Source organism: Zootoca vivipara, chromosome 3, assembly GCF_965207765.1.
Source record: "Zootoca vivipara chromosome 3, rZooViv2.hap1.1, whole genome shotgun sequence".
Lineage (NCBI taxonomy): Eukaryota > Metazoa > Chordata > Lepidosauria > Squamata > Lacertidae > Zootoca > Zootoca vivipara.
The window spans coordinates 114,977,811-115,002,178 of NC_142586.1; the positions used below are offsets into that span (position 1 = coordinate 114,977,811).

General features: G+C 46.5%; 1 protein-coding gene and 1 long non-coding RNA gene across 5 annotated transcripts in view; one reads left to right on the forward strand and one right to left on the reverse strand.

The window, feature by feature from the left end:
• The window catches only part of LOC148686471 (uncharacterized), a 425,644-nt gene extending 415,608 nt beyond the window's left edge, over positions 1–10,036 (reverse strand). Inside the window, exon 1 of the long non-coding RNA XR_015949248.1 lies at positions 10,020–10,036. This is a non-coding gene — a long non-coding RNA (uncharacterized LOC148686471). The remainder of the gene's footprint in view (positions 1–10,019) is intronic.
• Positions 1–24,368, forward strand: part of LOC148686476 (PIN2/TERF1-interacting telomerase inhibitor 1-like) — a 51,536-nt gene that overhangs the window by 23,701 nt on the left and 3,467 nt on the right. The gene's annotated exons all lie outside the window — the stretch shown is intronic.

A 24,368-nucleotide genomic window follows, 5' to 3' on the forward strand; every position in this document is an offset into this window, starting at 1 on the left:
AAGACCAACTAAGTTTTTATTTTGGTATGAGCTTTCGTGTGCATGCACACTTCTTCAGATACAGTGAAATAGAAGTCCCCAGGCACTTATGTAGAGAAGGGGTGGGGAGGGGTGGGGGTGGGGAGGGGAGATCACTCAGAAGGGTGGTGGAAGTGGGTGATTGACTGACTGATAGCTGTTGATGACCGAAAACGACTGCAAATGGTTTTGCATGAAAAAGCAAGGGTTGAGATGGCTGAAGATCGCTTATCATGTATAATGAGATAAGAATCCGATATATCTGTTCAAACCAGGTCCCTCCATTGTTTTGAGCTTGGTGATAAGTTGTAATTCAGCAACTTCTCTTTCCAGTCTATTTCTGAAATTCTTTTGTAGTAAGACAGCTACTTTGAGATCTTGTATAGAATGTCCTGGGAGATTGAAGTGTTCTCCTACTGGTTTTTCTGTCTTCTGGTTCCTGATGTCAGATTTATGTCCATTTATCCTTTGGCGTAGGGTTTGGCCTGTTTGTCCAATATAGAGAGCTGAAGGGCACTGTTGGCATTTGATGGCATACACAATGTTAGAAGATGTATCACCCACAATAATACAACCACCAGACTTAACATGGACACTGGTACCAGTTGTTGTTGTTTAGTCGTTTAGTCGTGTCCGACTCTTCGTGACCCCATGGACCATAGCACGCCAGGCACTCCTGTCTTGCACTGCCTCCCGTAGTTTGGTCAAACTCATGTTCGTAGCTTCGAGAACACTGTCCAACCATCTTGTCCTCTGTCGTCCCCTTCTCCTAGTGCCCTCAATCTTTCCCAACATCAGGGTCTTTTCCAAGGATTCTTCTCTTCTCATGAGGTGGCCAAGGTATTGGAGCCTCAGCTTCACGATCTGTCCTTCCAGGGAGCACTCAGGGCTGATTTCCTTAAGAATTGATAGGTTTGATCTTCTAGCAGTCCATGGGACTCTCAAGAGTCTCCTCCAGCACCATAATTCAAAAGCATCAATTCTTCGGCGATCAGCCTTCTTTATGGTCCAGCTCTCACTTCCATACATCACTACTGGGAAAACCATAGCTTTAACTATACGGACCTTTGTCGGCAAGGTGATGTCTCTGCTTTTTAAGATGCTGTCTAGGTTTGTCATTGCTTTTCTCCCAAGAAGCAGGCGTCTTTTAATTTCGTGACTGCTGTCACCATCTGCAGTGATCAAGGAGCCCAAGAAAGTAAAATCTCTCACTGCCTCCATTTCTTCCCCTTCTATTTGCCAGGAGGTGATGGGACCAGTGGCCATGATCTTGGTTTTTTTGATGTTCAGCTTCAGACCATATTTTGCGCTCTCCTCTTTCACCCTCATTAAAAGGTTCTTTAATTCCTCCTCACTTTCTGCCATCAAGGTTGTGTCATCTGCATATCTGAGGTTGTTGATATTTCTTCCAGCAATCTTAATTCCTGCTTGGGATTCATCTAGTCCAGCCTTTCGCATGATGAATTCTGCATATAAGTTAAATAAGCAGGGAGACAATATACAACCTTGTCGTACTCCTTTCCCAATTTTGAACCAATCAGTTGTTCCATATCCAGTTCTAACTGTAGCTTCTTGTCCCACATAGAGATTTCTCAGGAGACAGATGAGGTGATCAGGCACTCCCATTTCTTTAAGAACTTGCCATAGTTTGCTGTGGTCGACACAGTCAAAGGCTTTTGCATAGTCAATGAAGCAGAAGTAGACGTTTTTCTGGAACTCTCTAGCTTTCTCCATAATCCAGCGCATGTTTGCTATTTGGTCTCTGGTTCCTCTGCCCTTTCGAAATCCAGCTTGCACTTCTGGGAGTTCTCGGTCCACATACTGCCTAAGCCTGCCTTGTAGAATTTTAAGCATAACCTTGCTAGCGTGTGAAATGAGCGCAATTGTGCGGTAGTTGGAGCATTCTTTGGCACTGCCCTTCTTTGGAATTGGGATGTAGACTGATCTTCTCCAATCCTCTGGCCATTGCTGAGTTTTCCAAACTTGCTGGCATATTGGGTGTAGCACCTTAACAGCATCATCTTTTAAAATTTTAAATAGTTCAGCTGGAATATCATCACTTCCACTGGCTTTGTTATTAGCAGTGCTTTCTAAGGCCCATTTGACTTCACTCTCCAAGATGTCTGGCTCAAGGTCAGCAACCACACTACCTGGGGTGTACGAGACCTCCATATCTTTCTGGTATAATTCCTCTGTGTATTCTTGCCACCTCTTCTTGATGTCTTCTGCTTCTGTTAGGTCCTTACCACTTTTGTCCTTGATTATGGTAATCTTTGTACGAAATGTTCCTTTCATATCTCCAATTTTCTTGAACAGATCTCTGGTTTTCCCCATTCTATTGTTTTCCTCTATTTCTTTGCATTGCTCATTTAAGAAGACCCTCTTATCTCTCCTTGCTGTTTTTTGGAAATCTGCATTCAGTTTCCTGTATCTTTCCCTATCTCCCTTGCATTTTGCTTGCCTCCTCTCCTCCGCTATTCGTAAGGCCTCGTTGGACAGCCATTTTGCCTTCTTGCATTTCCTTTTCCTTGGGATGGTTTTCGTTGCTACCTCCTGTATAATGTTACGAGCCTCCATCCATAGTTCTTCAGGCACTCTGTCCACCAAATCTAAATCCTTAAACCTGTTCCTCACTTCCACTGTGTATTCATAAGGGATTTGATTCAGATTGTATCTTACTGGCCCAGTGGTTTTTCCTACTTTCTTCAGTTTAAGCTGGAATTTTGCTATAAGAAGCTGATGATCTGAGTTACAGTCAGCTCCAGGTCTTGTTTTTGCTGACTGTATAGAGCTTCTCCATCTTTGGCTGCAGAGAATATAATCAATCTGATTTCGATGCTGCCCATTTGGTGATATCCATGTGTAGAGTCGTCTCTTGTGTTGTTGGAAGAGAGTGTTTGTGATGACCAGCTTGTTCTCTTGACAGAACTCTATTAGTTTATTGCAGGCTCTGGTACCAGAGCCTGCAATAAACCCAGATGCCAACTTTGCTGCCACATACACCCGGACAACATCATTACTGGCCCCAACAACATCCAACATACCATCTCAGGACTATTTAATTGCTCATCTTCTAACATTGTGTATGCCATCAAATGCCAACAGTGCCCTTCAGCTCTCTATATTGGACAAACAGGCCAAACCCTACGCCAAAGGATAAATGGACATAAATCTGACATCAGGAACCACAAGACAGAGAAACCAGTAGGAGAACACTTCAATCTCCCAGGACATTCTATACAAGATCTCAAAGCAGCTGTCTTACTACAAAAGAATTTCAGAAATAGACTGGAAAGAGAAGTTGCTGAATTACAACTTATCACCAAGCTCAAAACAATGGAGGGACCTGGTTTGAACAGAGATATTGGATTCTTATCTCATTATACATGATAAGCGATCTTCAGCCATCTCAACCCTTGCTTTTTCATGCAAAACCATTTGCAGTCGTTTTCGGTCATCAACAGCTATCAGTCAGTCAATCACCCACTTCCACCACCCTTCTGAGTGATCTCCCCTCCCCACCCCCAACCCTCCCCACCCCTTCTCTATATAAGTGCCTGGGGACCCCTATTTCACTGTATCTGAAGAAGTGTGCATGCACACGAAAGCTCATACCAAAATAAAAACTTAGTTGGTCTTTAAGGTGCTACTGAAGGAATTTTTTTATTTTACTTCGTCCCAGACCAACACGGCTACCTACCTGTAATTAAAAAGGTTTGTAAAGCATGCAAAGCAGGCAGGCTTATGCAAACGAAGCAATGTTGCTGACTTGCTTAACGAGGACTCCTCTTGGCATTGACTTCAAGCAGCCCTGATCGCAGCTATTAAGCATCACTCTATGTACAAGTCTGTACAGTAAAAATAAAAATTGAGCCCTCCACTTGGCAAGTTGTGTCAATTAAAATGGCACCCATTCCCATACCCTGCCTGGCACGGGGGGAGATCAAGTGGTATAGGACAAAAGAGATGCTGGAGAGCAAGATGCAGATTTTTCACCCTGCGAGTCATGAGGACTAGAATTTTGATGTTTCACAAAAAGCTTCCCCTCTGCTTTCTAAATCTTTCTTCATCGTTTGAAAATTGTCAGTGTGCATCCTCGTTTTTTTTGCTTGCACCCACCCAAAAGCCTTGGTAATTTTTTTTTTTAAAGTAAACTTTCTGCTGATTCTCTTCCATCTTGCCCACACACGTATTCCTAATCACGCTTATCTGTATAGTTTCCTTCCATCCTGCCTCTCCTTCGCTCGAGGCAGCTTGCAGATCGATAGAAATGCAACAGTGAAATCCAATTTAAAAGCTAACAAACCCAATACACAACAAAGCCACAACAAAACCAAATCCAAATGTCAGCAAATCAGGCTGACATCAAGTTTGAAGGCCCACCTTAAGTCTCACGCAGCCTTCACAAAGCCAGAAGCGTGGAATGTTTCTAGAGTTTTTTCTGTGGCGTCATCCGGAGGCCACAGCAGAGAAAGCTCTGCTGTTTGACAGCAACAAGCGCACCCATTACAGAGCCACCATCTTGGCCCAGGTACAATGGTCCAGAGGTGGATTTGGGGCAGTGTGACGAGTTTCCCCACACAGGGTGCTGAGCTGAGGGACTTCCTTCCCAAAGACTGGTAAGTGCTTGCTTTGGGAAGGAGGTGTGGGGCCTCTGGCAAGGTCCTAGAGTCCTCCCACCTCCTTCCCAAAGCCTAGTTAGTTCTTGCCCAGCTTTAGGAAGGAGACGGGAAGGCTCCAGGACCCTGCCAGAGCCTTCACACCTCCTTTCCCAAGCCCGGCGCCTTGCTTTCCCAGCTTGGGAAAGGCACTGAGAGGGCTGAGAAGTGGGCATCAGATTTTGGCCTCGCAGAGGGCGCCATATTACCAAGGTCCACCCCGTTTGAGACATCTAAGCATGCGGAAAGAGTACTGAAATCCAAAGGTATGCTTAGGTCAGCTCAAGGCCAACATAAGGCCAATCTAATAAATAGTGATAATCATCATCATCATCTCCAAGAAAAGAGATTCTAATTCAACATCAGGAAAAACTTTCAGTCAGTAAGAGCCATTCGACAGCGGAACGGTCTCCCTTGGGAGGTGGTGGACTCTCCTTCCTTGGAGGTTTTTAAGCAGAGGTTGGATGGCCATCTGCCATGGATGCTTCACTTGAGATTCCTGCATTGCAGGGGGTTGGATTAGATGACCCTTGGGGTCCCTTCCAACTCTGCAATTCTAAGGTATCATGCAGCCTCTTGTGCAGGGCCTTAAGCAACAACGCACTCAGTCTTCTGCCAGCTCCTGTGTGGTGGGGGTCACACAGCAGTGCCCCTTCCAGAACGTCCTCTTTTGATGCAGCCCTATATCTTCCCAGTGGAGAATGTTAAGGACCTGCATTGCAGGGGGTTGATCTAGATGACTTTTGGGGGTCCCAGCTCTACGCTTCTCTGATTCTGTGAACCTATGTGAAATCAAAACCCTCTGATCTATCATAAAAACATAGTGATGGGTCCAATTGTCGTTCACACCCCATAATTTATCCAATTAACCTTTCCCCTAATAATCCACTTTTTGAGAAAGAAGGCTGGATATTTATAAAACCCGTAAACAAATGATAGATCAGTTCCAACAGATGGGTGGGGTATAAATATTGAAATTATTATTATTATAAAGGGGAAATAGGGTCATTTGAAGAAGGGTTAGGTGAATTAAGAAAAACAAGATGTGGCTCTGATTAATGTAGTCATTTGTTTTGATTCCAGCCTATAGAAAACTGAACGCTGTAAAGGAAAAAAATTGTATTAGAGTAGATTGAATATTATGTTAAAAGACTATTCTTGATCCTACTTGTAGAATATATTGTCTTTTAAGGAAATGAAATCTGAATCTTGAAATTCTGTTCATTGTGGGGGAGGGGGTACTTTATGTTTATGTTTATATTTATATCCAAACAATACGACTGTTGCGTTGCAGTTTGGAATGGGAAATAGAAAATTAATTTTTAACAAGAGAGGGAAACTGCTGGATATCAAGAGGAAGTTCAGGCCTAGGGAGCAGAGCGTATTGTTGTGGTTTTGGGGGAAAGTCGTTCCCTCCAGATCGAGCGTGCTGAGAAACCACGAAGTCCACCCCTTTCTGGTTTTAGAGGTGCGTGGGGAAATCGTTCACTTTCGACCGGCTTGGCCTCTTCCGCCCACCCCAACCCCCTGCCAGCAATCTCGTCCGAGCAAGCGAAAAGCTCGCCTTGCCAGCCTTGGTGTGGTGCGTCTGCGCCGGGAGAGTAGCCGGAAAAGCCGATAAGGCTCCCAGGACAGAAGTCTTTGTCCTTATCTCGGCAGAGCACATGTGCTCGTCGAGAGTGCATCCTTTTCCTGTCCTAGGATCGGGAGACGTAAACTGACCATCTCCCGACAGCCGGGACTTCAAACGGGGGGCCCGGAACGTCTGCAAGGCGGGAGATTTTTTTCTTCTTCTCCCCCCACTCACCCCACGACTTCAGAGGCCAAAGAGGCGAAAGTGGGTCACTCCTTGTTTTGGGAAGCAATGCAGAGAGCTGGCCAGGGAGCAGTGGGACAGGGCGGTGCTTTTGTTTTGTTTTCATTTTTTTTGATCCCAAGAAACTTTCTGATAATAACAGCCGTGCCCGTCCAAAAGTATTTTAGTTTTGACCAGCGCAAATCCGAAACGCCTTGCTGCACTTTGTTTTAAGACGTTTCCCAAGATGGAAAGTTAAGAAGGCTGGCAAGGAGAGACTTATATTTGCCTTCGTTCTTCAGCTCAGATGGTACTTAAGTTAGAACCGGAGAGAGGAGTGTGATTTTTTGGGAGGAGTCTTGCAGGAGTGACCCAGCGTTTAGGGACACTTGACCATCGAGGTCATTTGGAGGCAGTGGTGTTTCAAACGGCTGTCAGGAATGAGCCAAGGAGAGGTCAACCGTAGCCTCTTGGCAGAGCAGGGCATCCCGGGTGCCGAGCATCTGAAAGCTGCTTCGCATAGCATTGCCACATGGGCTCCTTTGGTGTGCCAGTGTCTCCTCCAGCCTTCGCCCACCTGCCTGCCCCAAACATTTTGTACTGTGCCTTGTAGGAGGGTGTCAAGTTTGCGAAGGACAAACCTGCCAGTCCTGCTAGCTGAGATGCCCGGGGTTGAAGTTCTTCTCTGTCGGCTGCATTGTGTTGCCAGCCTTGTATTATCTGCGGGGTCTTACCTTCCTGATGTAGAATTTCATCCCAGGGGCCCCGCCCACCCAGGCCAACCAATCAGGTTCTGCTGGACAGGAAGGGTCGTAAGAGACTTCCTCTCCCAGGTCAGGATTTCGCCTCCGCAATGACACCTTTCCTGGCTCTGCAGTATTTCCGTCTCCTTCTTGGCTCTCCTCCCTTAGCTGCGATTTAAAAGAAACCGCCTTGCACCAAGTCAGGCCCTTGCCCTGCCTAGCTCAGCATTGTCTGAACGGCAGTGGCTTTTTGAGGCAGCATGGAAATGGATCACACAGCTAGATGGGATTCTTCTCTCTTCCACCCTCCCCAGGCCACTTTTGGGCAGCAGGTTGGGGCTGCCCACCTGCCATCTGGTGCCGGCATGGGTCGAAACAAAACCATACATAGACAAAGGCGCTGAGCATATGTAGAACCTTCTGGATTTGGCCAATGGCTCATCTGGTCCAACATCCTGTTCACACCATGGTAAACCCACAAGTGGGATTTGAATACAAGACAATGAGCTAAAAAAACCAATGCAATTCTGGGCTGCATCAATAGGAGTATAGCATCTAGATCAAGGGAAGTAATACAGTGGTACCTCGGCTTATGAACACAATTGGTTCCGGAAGTCTGTTCATAAACTGAAGCAAACTTTCCCATTGAAAGTAATGGAAAGTGAATTTATCCGTTCCAGATGGGTCCGCGGCGTTCATAAACCGAAAATTCGTAAACCGAGGTGTTCATAAACCAAGGTTCCACTGTAGTACCACTGTATTCTGCTCTGGTCAGACCTCACCTGGAGTACTGTGTCCAGTTCTGGGCACCACTGTTCAAGAAGGATACTGACAAGCTGGAACGAGTCCAGAAGAGGGCAACCAAAATGGTCAAAGGCCTGGAAACAATGCCTTATGAGGAACGGCTTAGGGAGCTGGGTATGTTTAGCCTGGAGAAGAGAAGGTTAAGGGGTGATATGATGGCCATGTTCAAATATATAAAAGGATGTCATAGAGAGGAGGGTGAAAGGTTGTTTTCTGCTGCTCCAGAGAAGCGGACACGGAGCAATGGATTCAAACTACAAGAAAGAAGATTCCACCTAAACATTAGGAAGAGCTTCCTGACAGTAAGAGCTGTTCGGCAGTGGAATTTGCTGCCAAGAAGTGTGGTGGAGTCTCCTTCTTTGGAGGTCTTTAAGCAGAGGCTTTCATTGACTATGCAAAAGCCTTTGACTGTGTCGACCACAGCAAACTATGGCAAGTTCTTAAAGAAATGGGAGTGCCTGATCACCTCATCTGTCTCCTGAGAAATCTCTATGTGGGACAAGAAGCTACAGTTAGAACTGGATATGGAACAACTGAGTGGTTCAAAATTGGGAAAGGAGTACAACAAGGTTGTATATTGTCTCCCTGCTTATTTAACTTATATGCAGAATTCATCATGCGAAAGGCTGGACTAGATGAATCCCAAGCCGGAATTAAGATTGCCGGAAGAAATATCAACAACCTCAGATATGCAAGATGACACAACCTTGATGGCAGAAAGCGAGGAGGAATTAAAGAACCTTTTAATGAGGGTGAAAGAGGAGAGCGCAAAATATGGTATGAAGCTCAACATCAAAGAAACCAAGATCATGACCACTGGTCCCATCACCTCCTGGCAAATAGAAGGGGAAGAAATGGAGGCAGTGAGAGATTTCACCTTCTTGGGCTCCTTGATCACTGCAGATGGTGACAGCAGTCACGAAATTAAAAGACGCCTGCTTCTTGGGAGAAAAGCAATGACAAACCTAGACAGCATCTTAAAAAGCAGAGACATCACCTTGCCGACAAAGGTCCGTATAGTTAAAGCTATGGTTTTCCCAGTAGTGATGTATGGAAGTGAGAGCTGGACCATAAAGAAGGCTGATCGCCGAAGAATTGATGCTTTTGAATTATGGTGCTGGAGGAGACTCTTGAGAGTCCCATACTGCAAGAAGATCAAACCTATCCATTCTTAAGGAAATCAGCCCTGAGTGCTCCCTGGAAGGACAGATCGTGAAGCTGAGGCTCCAATACTTTGGCCACCTCATGAGAAGAGGAAGAATCCTTGGAAAAGACCCTGATGTTGGGAAAGATTGAGGGCACTAGGAGAAGGGGACGTCAGAGGACAAGATGGTTGGACAGTGTTCTCGAAGCTACGAACATGAGTTTGACCAAACTGCGGGAGGCAGTGGAAGACAGGAGTGCCTGGCGTTCTATGGTCCATGGGGTCACGAAGAGTCGGACACGACTAAACGACTAAACAACAACAACAACAACAACAACAACAACAAGCAGAGGCTTGACAGGCATATGCCAAGAATGCTTTGGTGGTGTTTCCTGCTTGTCAGGGGGTTGGACTGGATGGCCCTTGTAGTCTCTTCCAACTCTATGATTCTGAGCCCCCTAAGCTACTGGTCCTTGGCATAAGGTGCTTCCTACCAAGTCAAGCCATTAGTCCATCTAGGCTTGTGTTGCCTCTGCTGGCTGGCAGGCATCTTTCTATAGCCTCATTTTCAGGGGCCTTTCTCGGCCCTGCCGCTTGGGATTCATCGACTGGAGATGCTGTTGTTGAAAGCAGCCCTGATGTCTACATACAAAGGGTGGGATATTGAGTATTTAGAGGGAGAAAATAAGCAAAGTAAGTAAAATCTTGAGCCTCTGCACACAGTGTATCCTTACATTATGCCCCCCGCATAACATACCCCCCTTTTAAAAAATGCACCAGGGAAAACAAAATTATTATTACCATTATTTAGTAAATTCTTATATTGCCCTTCATCCGAAGATCACAGGGCAGTTCACAAAAAAAAAAAAAAACACAATGAGAACACAGAATACATAGTAAGGCAAATATAAAAGCAAAGCAAAGCCATAACTCCTCTCCTGCAGAAACATACTATGATTTTAAGGTTATTGTTGTTTAAGGTTGTTCCAGTCTGTTGTTTTAGTTTTAGTTCGGAGAAAGGGGGAGCGAGAGGCAACGCGGTAGAAGTTTGCAAAACAATGCATGGCATAGAGAAAAGGTGTAGAGAAAAGTTCCATCTCATGACACTAGGAGTTGCGGACATTGAATGAAACTGAGGCTGAGGACAGGTAAGAAAGTCCTCCTTCATGTCGCACATAGTTAAACTGTGGAACTCCCTTCCACAGGAGGCAGTGGTGGCCACCAACTTGGATGGCTTTAGAAGAGGATTAGAGTCTTCATGGGGGATTGGGATGTCAGTGGCTCTTAGCCACTATGTCTAGGCTCCTGAAGACCAGTTGTTGGAAACCACAAGGAGGGGGGCCATGAGCCCAATCCACCACATGGGCCATGGGCCTGATTCAGCAGGCTCTTGTTACATTCCTATGCCTTTGCTATCAGGGATGAGGGTAGCGGCTGTGGTGTAAACCACTGAGCCTCTTGGGCTTGCCGATCAGAAGGTTGGCAGTTCGAATCCGCACAACGGGGTGAGCTCCCGCTGCTCCGTCCCAGCTCCTGTCTACCTAGCAGTTCGAAAGCACGCCAGCACAAGTAGATAAATAGGTACCACTGTGGCGGGAAGGTCAATGGCGTTTCTGTACGCTGCTCTGGTTTCAGTGTTCCATTGCGCCAGAAGTGGCCTGGTCATGCCGGCCACATGACCCGGAAAGCTGTCTGTGGACAAATGCCAGCTCCCTCGGCCTGAAAGCGAGATGAGCGCCACAACCCCATAGTCACCTTTGCTATCGCCTCCTACTAGATCCTTTTTTAACTTGAAGCTCTAGGGGTCAAACTAGGAACCAGTAAGCAGGGGGGGGGAAGCAGACCCAGAGAGCAGAATCAGCGTGGCTGAGCATACCCTTCCTTACCCACCAAGACTGACGCGCCTGGGCACAAGCTGTTGCATTGCAGGACAAAAGTTCAAAAGTTGGCCCAGGGGTGGCATTGCCCTTGCAGAGGCGAGTGCCCCGTGAGAACCCCGTGTCCCAGCATGCCCTTCTATCTTGATCACGGGCAGTCGGCTTGGCTCAGATTTACGGCGCATTTCGTAAGGAACCTGCCAGCTTCCCGGCCCAGCCGCACCTCCATACAAACACGGGGGCCAGGAGCTGCAACTTCCTTTTGGCAAGGGACGCCTGCGGTGGCCTTTTTGCCCGGGGCAGGGGGGGGTGGGGAAGCAATCCTGAGGGTGTGCCTCCCTCCCCCTTTTGGACAGAAAATACAAATTGAGAACAGAATGTTACAACAGCTTGAGGTGCTTGTCGTTCTTGTAGCCGCTTAAGTCTGTCCCGTAACGCTGATCTACGGTCCCAGGGGACTTCCGAGCAACACGCATGAGCAGCTCGACGCAATTCACTGCCACGAAACGTGGTTGAGCCTGGGGAGGGCAAACGGCAGGTGGGGACCTCGTGGCAGGTCTCTGGGTGGTATGATCGCCAGACCTGCAAGGATTTCCGACGCCCAGTTGTATACCAGGGACATCAGCAATATGACAGAGTTTTCACATCACAGTAAACTCTAATAAATGGCTTGTGACGAATGCGCAAGAGGCCCTTTTTTCCTAGCCATCAGGAGGAACGGGCCACAGGCCTTGCAGTTACGGTCATCTCCAAACTGGGAGTTGTGGTTTGTTTTGCTTTTTTTTAAAAAATAAACTTTATTGAAATTCAAATCAAAACAAACAAATCATACAAATCACCATATAACCAAACTTACAAATAAAAATATGAATAAAATCTAATGCAAAAATCCACTGAACTTATCTGTATATTACCTTTACTCAATCTAAATCATATTAAACAAATCATACAATAAATAAACATAACAAGCAAAACAAACAAAATTATCCTCTCCAACCATTAAACTTCCGCTTATCATCATCTCGGGTTAATTAAAATAAAAAAATTCCTTCAGTAGCACCTTAAAGACCAACTAAGTTTTTATTTTGGTATGAGCTTTCGTGTGCATGCACACTTCGTCAGATAGTTAAGATCGGGTTAATTAAATATTTAACTAGTTGCTGCTTCCATTACCATAGTATACTTCCCTGATACTTCCCTCTTGTAATTATAATATTTGCGAACAATACAGAACGTTAGAAGTAAATCCAGGATTTTGGTGTAGGGCACTGTTTCTTCATATAACCCCCCAATTTTTCCCAGCTTTGATAGAATTTCTGGTTACTACAACCTCGAATTGAATCTGTTAGTTTCGCTAGATCTAAATAGCTGAATAATTTCCCCTGCCGCTCACTAATTTTTGGTATTTGTTTTGCTTCAAGCCAGCTGTGATGTTGAGACAAAGTGTGTACTAGTCCTAACAGTCCAGGGTTTTCTCTGAGCCAAAGGCCAAGCCAGGGAGGGGGGGACATCTGTCACCCTCCACATGTTGTGAAACTATAGCTGCCACTGGCCGTAGCCACCATGGATGAGGATCGGCAAGAACTGGAATTGTGGTCCAGCATTAGGACGTGTCGTTTTAGGGGGTGAAACATAATTTTTGCACATTTCTTCAGTGAGGGGTCTTTAAAATACCTTTTTGGGGTGTGAGGAATTCGGGCTTGCTATTATTTTTGTAACGGGACAACATTTGGCTTGGTACGTCTACGTTTGGTGAAGAAGCACATAAAGTCCTTTCGGAAAACCAAAAAAAATTAATTTTACCTTCTGAAAGTGTCAAGAGCCCTGCAAAAGAAGAAAAACCACACACCCAGCAGATCTGGCTTATAACATTTTGAAGCAGGTGAAGTAATGTGCGTCACCATCTAAAGCAGTTGTTCTCAAACATTTTTTCTCTGGGCCACACTTTCAGAATAAAAATTGGCTCGCGCCAGACCAAAGTTTTTGGAAAGTGAAAAAGAACAGCTCCTGGCAGTGCTTAATTTTATACACAGAATACAGCTACTTTATAAATATGATTGTGGGGCATCCAGAAAGTATAAAAGCTACCTAAGAACCTGAATCCGGCCTAAAATATAAATGAGCCTCTTACATATGTACCTTAAGTATTTATACGAACTCCGCGAGAGGTGTGAGTTTGCTTTCACCATGTAACCTCAATTATGTTAGGTCTAATTTGAGAGAAACAAACTCTCATTTCCTTATCAACACAAAGAAGCCATTCTCTTTTCTGATCTTTCATGCTTGTCAGAGTTGAAAATCCCTGCACACAACAACAGATCATGGAAAAGTATGGAAAAATAGGCAGTGCTCTTGAAGAGAGGCTTGAGTACTGCATCCGGTTGTAAAAAGGTAAAGGGACCCCTGACCATTAGGTCCAGTCGCGGATGACTCTAGGATTGCGGCACTCATCTCGCTTTATTGACCGAGGGAGCTGGCGTACGACTTCCGGGTCATGTGGCCAGCATGACTAAGCCGCTTCTGGCAAACCAGAGCAGCACATGGAAACGCCGTTTACCTTCCTGCTGGAGCGGTACCTATTTATCTACTTGCACTTTGATGTGCTTTCGAACTGCTAGGTTGGCAGGAGCAGGGACTGAGCAACGGGAGCTCACCCCGTCGTGGGGATTCGAACCGCTGACCTTCTGATCGGCAAGCCCTAGGCTCTGTGGTTTAACCCACAACACCACCCACATCTGGTTGTATATCCCCCCCAAAAAGTATTTTGATACTACACTTCTCCGTCAATTGTCCTTGAATCTTCCCGCTGGTCCTGTCACCCTCTCCTGCCACGCCCTTTGACAAGCACTGCTCTGAAGAGAGGTGGGCCTCTGAAACACCACTGCACCCAGAGTTTAGGGTAGCCTTTCCCAACTTGGTGCCCTCCAAAACGTTTTGGACTTCAGCGTCCATTGGTTCCAGCCAGCAGGTGAGATGCTGGTGGAGGTACATTACAACCGCATCTTACATATGTTCTGAGATATATACACAACCCTCCCCCCCCCCGCCTTGCGAGCGTCTCTAGTCTCCGAGGGCTGATGCGCTGAAAGGGCCTTGTCCGTCCGTCCCCCCCCCAAGCAAAGCAATGAGCTTAAAAGCTCTTTATATGCCAGGTAACCCCAAGCAGACCCGGCACAAAAAAGAGCTTTAAAACCCCCTGCCTCGCTTGGGATTTATTGTTCAATTTTATACTAATGTTATAGATCTGATGTTAGCCGCCCTGAGCCCGACTTTGGACGGGGAGGGCGGGATATAAATAAATTATTATTATTATTATTATTATTATTATTATTATTATTATGCAATTTCAACCAGCCAGGTGTCAGGGGCTGGGCTGAGGAGGAACAGTGGGAGCCACCGCTGCCGCCCCCCCCCCCCCGCACCTCTGGTTTGCAGAGTTCAGAGGCTGCAGAGGGTAAAAGCTGGGAAACATTGGGGGAGCTGAGGGAGCAGCAGGAAGAAGAAGCACTGGGGGAGAGTGAGCTGGCAGACTCGGTGTCTTTGAAGAGCATTCCTGAGCCCCCCTCTCCCAGAACTAGGCGGGTACCAAGGGTGATAGAACAGAAAATTCAGAGACAGAAAGCTCAGTTCAGCCGGCGCAGGAATGACGTAGAACAGGGGTAGGCAACCTAAGGCCCGGGGGCCGGATCTGGCCCAATTGCCTTCTCAATCTGGCCCGCAGACAGTCCAGGAATCGGCATGTTTTTACATGAGTAGAATGTGTCCTTTTATTTAAAATGCATCTCTGGCTTATTTGTGGAGCCTGCCTGGCGTTTTTACATGAGTAGAATGTATGCTTTTATTTGACATGCACCTCTGGGTTATTTGTGGAGCATTGGAATTGATTCCTATTTTTCCCCCAAAATATAGTCTGGCCCCCCACATGGTCTGAGGGACGGTAGACCAGCCCATGGCTGAAAAAGGTTGCTGACCCCCTGACGTAGAATAAGGGAGAGGGAGGGGGGATGGGATTTACTTGGAGCAGCGCCATTATTGAATAGAGACAGTGTTCCTTTGTCTCTCTCTGTGAATACTGAATAAATTACGTGGTAAGAACTCTTTTCGGTTATCTGTTTGGCTTGCCACCGGGGGAGGGATCGTAATTCCCTAAAGCCTTGACACCAGCCCCCCAAAGCGCGTGTGGTTGAAATCACGCAGGCTAAATGCATGTGAGATCCAATGTTACTGTACGGACACAGGAGGTGCCTGTGGGTGCCATGTTGGTGACCCCCGATTAGGAGGTCCCGACACGGAGACCAGAGCTATAAGGAATTCAGGGCTACTGTCTGTAATCTAGTTGCTGCCACACAACTGTTCTGCCACAAGGACGAACTGAAAGCTACCCCCCCCCCCCCGGACAAGTTCTCAGCTCCCCGGGCTTTGAACTTCCTTTGACACCGGGTTGCAAAAAGTGAGGGCTCTGCCAACGTATTCCTGGGTGAGCAACGGGCTGCGGGGAGGCCTCGGGGCTTTTCTCATAAGCCCTGCTTCTCTCCTGGTTCGCGATTCCAGCAAAACAGGAAATGCCTGTTGCTTCCACCCTCCGACAGGATTGATCGGGTTGTGCAGAGTTAATTAATTCTACCGGCTACCCCACCCCCCACCCCGCTCCCAATTAACAAATCTGCTTCTTTTATTTCATTACGAATCAGATTGTTATTTGTTGTTCTTCCTTGAAGCTTCTTGCTTTTTCAAAACAAAATAAAACTGCCCAGTCTTTTGGCACATACAGAACCAGGCTGCTAAAAGATGGTGGATCTTTTTTTGCACATATTTATAACACAAAATAAAAGGGGAAAGGGGTATCTAGAGCTAAACATATAGGAACAAATTTGCATACAAAGGTTGAACATAATAAATTAATACCACAAGTTTCCAAATAACACAAAGGGGTTTATGTTATCCTAGTGCATTTTTTTAAAAAAAAAAAATACTCCGTTTCTTAATCAATGCATTATCTCGTGGCCTTTCCTATGTTTAACCACGCATACTACGTCCCTGATTTTAGTTATCCATTCTCTCGAAGATGGTGTTCTCGTTCCCCAAATAATAAAGCTGGCAGCAGTTAAGAGATGTTGTGTTAATTCCCATTGATATCCCCCCCCTCCTTGTTTGCCTAAATAAATAACTAAACGAATTCCCTTTCTCCAGTCTCCCTTCCCCGCCCTTCCCAGAGGGTAACAAACCAAAGTTCCCAGAGCTGCCAGTTATTCCCAGTTTCAAAAGCCGAGTACACGGTTTCCTCATCTCTCAGAAGCCAAGCCCTTCGCTTGTTGACACAGCTTCCTCCTATAATCTCCGCTGGAATCCTTTTCCGTCTTCAGGGTTTTTCCAGGCTCCTGATGGCATCATTTTTTCCAAAAGTCTTATCTTGGCCATCTCCTTTGACACCCCATTATTTTTATTTATTTTTAAATAGTTTTTTTAAAAAATATTTTTAAATTTCCACACATTTATCCATCTATTTATCATATAAAAGAGAAATAATAAAAGAATCAAAATACCCCCCCCCCACGCTATGACTTCCCTCAACTTCCCTTTCTGGTTCATTAAATGTTTACTACTTCTGCTTAATTTGTTTCCCCCTATAATCTTATAATTAAATGCTCTTATATTCTTATCATTTTTATACCATATTTTCTTTCCAGTTATGTCTTACACTTAATTAATTTCCAAATTGTTGTTTCTTAATCTTTACATTTGTTTTCTTAATCGTAAGTGTTTACTCAAATCCTGCTAATGACTCCATTTCTTTACAGTATTTCTGTAGATACAGCATAAACAGTTCCCGATCTTTTTTAAAGTCTCTATTGTCATTGTCTCGGAGTCTTCCCGTGAGTTTCGCCATTTCTGCATATTCTATAAGTTTAACTTGCCAATCTTCTTTCATTGGTATCTTGTCGTCTTTCCATTTAACACCCCATTCTTAATCCACCCGACTGGGGGCCTGTTAGTGCAAATTTCTTTCTTTCTTTCTTTCTTTCTTTCTTTCTTTCTTTCTTTCTTTCTTTCTTTCTTTTAATTCTGATTTTTCCTTACTCCCCACCCCATTTCCTCAAGCCTTCGTTCTTCCTTCCAAATCCCCACTGGTTACTTGGCCAAACCTTCTGGACAGAGCAATCTGCAAATTGAAAGACTCAGCAGCCTAACGGCTTCATCGGAGACTGCCATTTGCTACTGGAGAAAACTGAGAAAGGCTATTGCTCCCTCTCCATTCATGAAATGCCTTGCATGTCTTGCTAGCAGACCAGCCAAAGGGATGGTTGCCTATAGGCGTGTGCAGAGGGCTCTCGCCACTGAGTCCCCATTGTTGGCCCTAGTTCAATTGAGACTTGGCAAATCACTCTTGTGGACAGACGATTGATTGATTGATTGGTTGATATTTTACAGCTTTTTTCCTCCAAAGAGTTTTCTCCCACTCCTCATTTTAATCCTCATTTTAACAGCCCTGTTGCAGGGATTAAAATTTCAGGAGGACGGGCTTCCTTTGGCTTTTTCGTTAATCCCTCACCAGGAAGACCTCCTGTTCCGTTTTCTTTCTTTCTTTTTAGAGGTGTGTTATCCGAAACCCAGGTGGCGCTGTGGTTAAACCACTGAGCCTAGGGCTTGCTGATCAGAAGGTCGGCGGTTCGAATCCCTGTGACGGGGTGAGCTCCCGTTGCTCGGTCCCAGCTCCTGCCAACCTAGCAGTTCGAAAGCATGTCAAAATGCAAGTAGATAAATAGGAACCGCTACAGCGGGAAGGTAAACGGCGTTTCCATGTGCTGCTCTGGTTTGCCAGAAGCGGCTTTGTCATGCTGGCCACATAACCTGGAAGCTATACGCCGGCTCCCTCGGCCAATAATGCGAGATGAGCGCGCAACCCCAGAGTCGGTCACGACTGGACCTAATGGTCAGGGGTCCCTTTACGTTTACCCGAAACTTTACCTTGACATTCCGAATTTTAAAATTTAAAAGCCCGTTGTTAAAATTGTTAGATTCCCCCTTCCCCCCCCCTAACTCTGCACTGTTGCGTGCAGATTACTCATCCTCCTTGGGGAAAGATGACGATTCCTCAGCCTTCCGAGTGCTCAGTCATGCTTTGACTTGATCTCTGTTTGGCTGTCGATCGAGACAAAAGAGATCTTTGGGTGGGAGGGGTAGGCCTCTTCATCTTTCTGCCTTGTCATGAAACAGGCCCTCCCATCCTTGGCTCCAGGTGTGCGTTAAGCATCTTTGGCCATCATCTCTGTTTCTTACGCCTCAGTATATTTCTCTGTCTTTAGGATCCCAAACAGCTACCGTGTCAGGAAATATTTCTTAAAACGTACGTCTCGCGTTGGCCAAATTGCCCGTTTGCAAAGGAGGCTTCCTACTTTCTGTCACGTCGCTGCCATTAGGTGTAATTGGGTCACCTTCGCTGGCTGTCAAATGCCAAGACGCACATCGGGTTCACATGTCCTCAGAGGAGGCATGCCCAGAACAGTGACTCATGCAGAAACACCACGGTGTAGACTCCTTTGAGCAGGCTGCCTAAGGGAGGCAGTGCGGTTAATTCATTTTTTACCATTTGGGGAGCTGTAGTAAGTAATTAATAATTTGAAATATATATATATATATTTCCTGATTAAATTTATGCCCTGCCTTTCTTTGCAAAGGAGCCCAGGGCAGCAAATAATATGATATTAAAGACATCCTTAAAAACAATTCTGATACAGATGCGGACTGCAAAAGATCTCAACTTACTATCATTATTGTTATTATTATTATTATTATTATTATTATTATTTATTAATTTATATAAACCCAAACCCGCAGGTCTCCGGTGGTTCACAAGATGAAATCACAATATAAAAAAACACAAAATACACAATCAGAATGAAAACAAAAGCAACCCGATAACCCCCTCCCAACAGATTTTAAAGGAGCACTGGATGTCAATCAGCCAAAGGCCTGGTTAAAGAGGAGTGTTTTTGCCTGGTGCCTAAAGGTGTATAACAGGGGTTCCCAGACTACGGCCCGCGGGCCAGATGCGGCCCAGTTGGCCTCCCAATCCGGCCCGCAAAGACGCCCGCTGCCGACGCCGGCTCTTAACGGCGCGCAGCACGGCGGCGAACTTCCAGAGCGGAAAAAATCGCCGAAAATCGTTTGTGCGCATGCGTATGGGCCTCTCCCGACCCAGAAGAGGTCATTTCCGGTGCACTTCCGGGTCGGGGAAGGCCCATACGCATGCGCACAAACGATTTTCAGCGATTTTTTCCGACCTGGAAGCGCGCCACCGCGCCAGTAAGTGTGTGTGTACATGTGCACGGGCGCGCACTCCCCTGCCTTCCGGCCCAAAGCCCGGTAAGTCTGGGGACCCCTGATGTATAATGAAGGCTTTGGAGAAGAGGAAGGGCTTTAGGCAACAGAGATGGCCCCTGTCTAAGTCTTAAGGCATGGGTAGGCAAACTAAGGTCTGGGGGCCAGATCCGGCCCAATTGCCTTCTAAATCTGGCCCGCGTATGGTCCGGGAATCAGCATATTTTTACATGAGTAGAATGTGTGCTTTTATTTAAAATGCATCTCTGGGTTATTTGTGGGGCATAGGAATTCGTTCATTTTTTCTTCTTCAACATATAGTCCAGCCCCCTACAAGGTCAGCCCCTGCTGAAAAAGTTTGCTGACCCCTGCTTTATAGAATGCATTGAAATGTTTTTGGAGACTTTATAAAAATGATATGAAAAGAAAGAAAACAGTGGTTAGCCAGACCTCGTTGCTGGTTGCAAAGAGGGGCCCGTAGCAGTTCAAGTTCCAGGACCCACAAAACATAGGTCTGCAACTGGACTAAAGATCTAACCCACCCAGTCTTCTGCTTTCATGGGGGCCAACCGGATGCCTCTGGGAAGCCCACAAGAAAGATCTGAGTGCGAAAGTCCTCTTCCGCTTGTGTTCCCCAGCCACTGAGATTCAGAGGCAAATTGTCTCTTAAGACCGGCAGCAGCCATCGTAACTAGTAACCTGAGATAGCTTTCCCATAGGAAGTAATGCAAAAGGGATTGATCTGTTCCAGACTTTTAAAAAGCAACCCCTAAAAAGCAATTTAAAATGAATTTTACTATCTAACGAGACCATGGATCCCTAAAATGAAAGCGATGTAGTCCAGCCTCCCACAAAGTCTGAGGGACAGTGGACCGGCCCCCTGCTGAAAAAGTTTGCTGACCCCTGACTTAAGGAGAGGGGGTTACATAGGTAAGGTGCCACAACCCTAAAGGTCTAGTTCTGACGTTGTGTGGACTGGACCTCCTGATCAGAACGTATCTGCAGAGTACAGTGATCGACGCAAGGCAACCTAAAGGATGCCAGAAACTTTCAGGTATCCAGGCCCCAAGCAGTGTAGGACTTTGCACACCAAAACTAACACCTTGGACTTAGCCTGGCAGCTGATGGGCAGCCAGTGCAGTTTTTTTCAACTGCGGGTAGAGTGTTGGCCGTATCCTGGCCCTGTGAGCAGTTATGCCGCAGTGCTTTGCACCATCTGCAGCTTCTGGACCAGCCTCAAGGGCAGCCCCATGTAGAGTGCATTGCAGTAATCCAGCCTCTTCAGCCCGCCTTTCATTGATGCACGATCTCAGGACAAGGTGCAATAAAGCAATATAGAACCACCATATTCTGTGGGTTTTGAGGTGTTTGGTGTAGTGTATGTTGTTGGGGTTTTATTTACATATATATATGCTTTATGTTTTTCATGGAATCCTGCAGAGTTGGAAGGGACCCTGGGGGCCATCTAGTCCAGCCCCCCCCCAACAATACGGGATTCTCAGCACGCAGCCTGAAAACATAGCAATCCCTGCTTAGCTTTGCAAATGTGCTAGCAGTTTTATTGCTGCACCCCTTTGTAAGTCAGTTAGGGACTTTTTACACAGCAAACTGCTAGTGATTTGAAATCATCATCAGGTCACAAATCAACAGGCAGTATAAGCAAAGGATTAGCACATAGCCAGACCTGAGCGCTAATACCCTGAGACTGCCTGGGTGAAGTTTCCCCCAAGAAGAAGCTCAAGGTGCTCTACCATTTTGTCCCCTATTTCATCATCGCAGCAACTCTCTGAGGGGAAGAGCCGTTGGGCAGTGGAACGGACTTCCGCGGAGGGCGGTGGATTCTCCTTCTCTGAGGGTTTTTAAGCAAAGGTTGGATAGCCACCTGTCAGGAATTCTTTTGCCATGATTCCTGCATTGCAGGGGGTGCCCTTGGGATCCCTTCCATCTCTTCAGTTCCGTGAACGTCGCCAGCAGGTACCAGCCCATTTTCACCTGGCCAGCCTGCTTGGAAATAGCCATTTGCTGTACCTGCCTGGTTTCCATGGCTCCCTCGCAGGGAACCCTTCATGCGAGGCATTCCTGGCACCTCCCCGTCTTTTTCCAGATGATTAATGGTCTTCCACCAGTGTCCCCGAAACCAAATGTGCGAGTTTGTTTTGGGCCTGACACTGCCTTTACCTGTCTCCATGCCCCGCTGCCTTCATGCTCAGCGGCCCGTGGTTATTAAAATTCCTGTTTGATACAGGGGCCTCTGGCAGGCTTCCCTCTCTTCCAGGCCTCGCGGGTTTTTCTGAGCTCCAGTCAGTGGCCAGGCCAGGCCTGCCGTTGGCTCGGAGGGAGTTAAAAGCCCTGTGTTCCTGTCAAAAACTCTGCTCCGCGCACCTCCTTAATGGTAATTAATGTGTCTCTGGCCGGATTTGCAAAGGTGGCTTTGAAAATGCATCTCGGCTTGTACAGGTTGCTTACGTGGGTCGGAGCAGTCTGTGGAGGGAGCGACCGGCTGAAGTTGGCAAAGGGTTGGTGGAGACATTTGTCATCGTGTAAAGTGTGGCGTCGGAACTGGTGTGCAGTCAGAAGGAGAAGGAAGGGAGGGAGGGGCAAGTCTGGGGGAGGGAGCCTTTCATAAAATCATAGACTTGTAGAGTTCGAAGGGACCTCCAAGAGTAAACTAGTCCAACCCCTGCAGTGCAGGAATCACAGCTAAAGAATCCTTGACCAATGGCCACCCCCAGCCTCTGCTGAAAAATCTCCTTCTGAGGCAGCCCATTGAATGGGGATATGTTCACAGAATCAAAGAACTGTAGAGTTGGAGGTGATGCCAAAGATCATCTAGTCCAACCACCTGCAAGGCAGGAACTACCAACTAAAAAAAATCCCTGGCAGGGAAGAAGAGAAGAAGAGAAGAAGAGTTTGGATTTGATATCCCGCTTTATCACTACCCGAAGGAGTCTCAAAGCGGCTAACAATCTCCTTTCCCCTCCTCCCCCACAACAGACACCCTGTGAGGTGGGTGGGGCTGAGAGACTTCAAAGAAGTGTGACTAGCCCAAGGTCACCCAGCAGCTGCATGTGGAGGAGCAGAGACGCGAACCCGGTTCCCCAGATTACGAGTCTACTGCTCTTAACCACTACACCACACTGGCTCTCACTGGTAGCTATCTAACCTCTGCTTAAAACCTCCAAGGAAGGAGAATTCACAACCTCCCAAGGGAGTCCGTTCCACTGTCAAACAGCTTTTGCTCTCAGAAAGTTTCTACGTATGTTTAGTCGGGAATCTCCTTGTAACTTGGAGCCATTGGTTCGAGTCCAACCCTCCAGAGCAGGAGAAAACAAGCTTGCTCCATCTTCCGTGTGACAGCCCTTAAGATATTTGAAGATGGCTATCATTATCTCCTCTCAGTCTCCTCCTAAGCGTACCCAGCTCCTTCAACCGTTCCTCATAAGGCTTGGTTTCCAGACCCTTGATCATCTTGGTTGCCCTCCTCTGCAAACGTTCCAGCTTGAGAACATCCTTCCTAAAATTGTGGTGACTTTAAGGCACCGACTTTCAGAACATCAGAACGTTCCTGTACCTGGATCAGGCCAAAAGGGGGCCACGTCTTGCCCAGCATCCTGTTCTCAACAACGGCCAACCAGAAGGCCATGAGCAGGACCTGGGTGCTTCGTCGCTCTCCCTGCTTGTCATTCCCAGCAACTGGTATTCAGAGATAATTGAATCATGGAATGGTACAGCAGGAAGGAACCCAGTGGGTCATCTAGCCCAACCCCCCTGCAATGCTCCAACAATGGAGGTAGTGCACAGATGTAGCTAGTACCCCCCATGAATTTGTCTAAGCCTCTTTTAAATCCATCCAAAGTGGTGACCAGCCATGCCTCTTCTCCCTCCCCACACATACTCTCCATGGCCCCAGGATATATTATCACTTCACTGTATAAATGTATTGGTTTCCTTTGAAATTAAGCCAACCCCCTGCTCTGTCAAATGGAGTTTTCTGCTGCCTTTGGGCTCACGGGCCCTTTTCATATATGTTGTTTTCCACATTCACGTCTGATGGGGTATGCAATCGTCTGCCCTCCTGGCACGGGACTTGGGAATTAGTGTCCTAATGAGAGAGAGCATGCAGATTTGCTCCAAAGGCTTCAGCCCAGTGCAGCAAAAATAACATTACACTTGAGATTCCAGGATTGTTTCTTGGGGCACTTAAAAAAAACTCTGGCTCATATTCTCCTTTAGAAAAAAGGAAAGAAAGAAAAGATTTGCTTGGTCCTTGGGCTGGCCTGTGTCCAACTCTTAGGCGTATTTGTCTTCACAGGACTTTGCCCCGTGAAACAAAAGCCTCTTGCAAGCCTTCACTAACGTGGTGCCTTCCAGATGTTTTGGGCTGAGCCTGATGGGAGTTGTAGTCCAAAAGATCTGAAGGGCACCTGGTTGGCGAAGGCAGAGCTATTCTTTTACTAGATGGAACATGGAGCAGTCTTGTTTTCTGCTGCTCCGATAAGTACACCCCGAACCAATGGACTCAAATGGCAAGAAAGGAGATTCTGACTAAGCATTAGGAAAAATGTTCTGGCAGTAAGGGCTGCTCAGCAGAGGTTTTTAAAGAGAAGTTGGAGAGATTCCTTTTTCCAATGAAGGAGAGTCCCTCCAGAGCAGGAGAAAACAAGCTTGTTCCCTCTTCCATGTGACAGCCCTTCAGATATTTGCAGATATCTTATCATATCACCTCTCGGTCTCTTCTTTCCCTGGTTAACATCCCCAACTCCCTCGGCCATTTCTCACAAGTCAATGAGATCGTGTGGATGTAGTATTCAACGGATTTCTATTTCAATTCCAAATCATTGTTCACCACGACCTCCTTCTGCTCTCCCCAGTCTTTACTTTACTGGAGCAGTAAGCCCGCCATCTTGGATTTAGGCTAAGCAACCTGCTGAACTGAGAAATCACTTTTATTATGTACAGCTCTGAGAAGGTTTTGTGCAGGGGATAATCATTAAGGAAGGTGCATATGAT